The sequence below is a fragment of the Phoenix dactylifera genome, unplaced genomic scaffold (assembly GCF_009389715.1).
Source record: "Phoenix dactylifera cultivar Barhee BC4 unplaced genomic scaffold, palm_55x_up_171113_PBpolish2nd_filt_p 001026F, whole genome shotgun sequence".
Classification (NCBI taxonomy): Eukaryota; Viridiplantae; Streptophyta; class Magnoliopsida; order Arecales; family Arecaceae; genus Phoenix; species Phoenix dactylifera.
This window is the reverse complement of record NW_024068379.1, coordinates 136,759-137,612: the sequence shown is the minus strand read 5'-3', so window position 1 is coordinate 137,612 and position 854 is coordinate 136,759. Positions and strand designations below refer to the sequence as shown.

The window sequence follows — 854 nt, the reverse complement described above, 5'->3', positions numbered from 1 at the left end:
GCTAGACAGGTCCATAGAATGACTTATTTTACAAATGGTCCCTTTTCTTTGAGAACTCGGGGGTGCTTGACGAGAACATGAAGCATAGTGGAGGGAGTTTTCATTAAGATTTTCAAATAATTTCCATGCTTCATGCTCATTTTGAAGCATAAAAGTGCCCCCGCATGCAGCATCGATCATCTGACGGTTTCGTTCTGTCAATTCGTCATAAAAACATTGCACTAGTTGCCACTTAGGTATTTGATGATGAGGGCATTTACGGATTAGGTCCCTAAATCTCTCCCAAGTTTCATGAAATTCTTCTCCCTCAGTTTGGGAGAAGCTTGTAATGGCACGTCTAAACTGGTTCGTTCTTCCTATGGGAAAGTATTTTTTAAGGAATTCTTGTTGCATTTGATCCCAAGAACGAATTGAGTTAGCTTCTAAAGAATTCAGCCATTGTTTGGCTCTATCTTTAAGGGAGAAGGGAAATAACCTAAGTTTTAGGGCATCATCAGTAAAGTTCTGAATCTTGACAGTGGTGCAAATCTCAAGAAATTCATCTAGGTGTTTATATGGATCTTCATTGGTGAGCCCATAAAAAGATGGAAGCATTTGGATCACACTAGACTTTATTTCATATTGTACAGCTGCTACCTCAGGTAATCGAATGCAAGATGGGGAAGTGTAAATAGTGGGAGTAAAGTATTTCCTCAGGAGTTTGGGTTGTTCTTCAGCCATCTTAAGAGGTGGGGATGATCCTAATGTTTTGATCTTAGCTCGAATGTTCCTAAGGGTTCGTTCTATTTCAGGGTCAAAAGGTAATAGGTTTTGTACTCTAGAACGACTACCGTGCATACACTAGTACTCGATCA

At 39.8% G+C, this 854-nt stretch overlaps 1 non-coding gene across 1 annotated transcript; it reads left to right on the top strand.

Annotated features, from left to right (window-relative positions):
* Window positions 1-238: 238 nt before the first annotated feature.
* LOC120107802 lies at window positions 239-344 on the top strand. The gene has a single exon (XR_005509436.1). It is a non-coding gene; the product is annotated as a small nucleolar RNA R71 (small nucleolar RNA).
* Window positions 345-854: the final 510 nt, after the last annotated feature.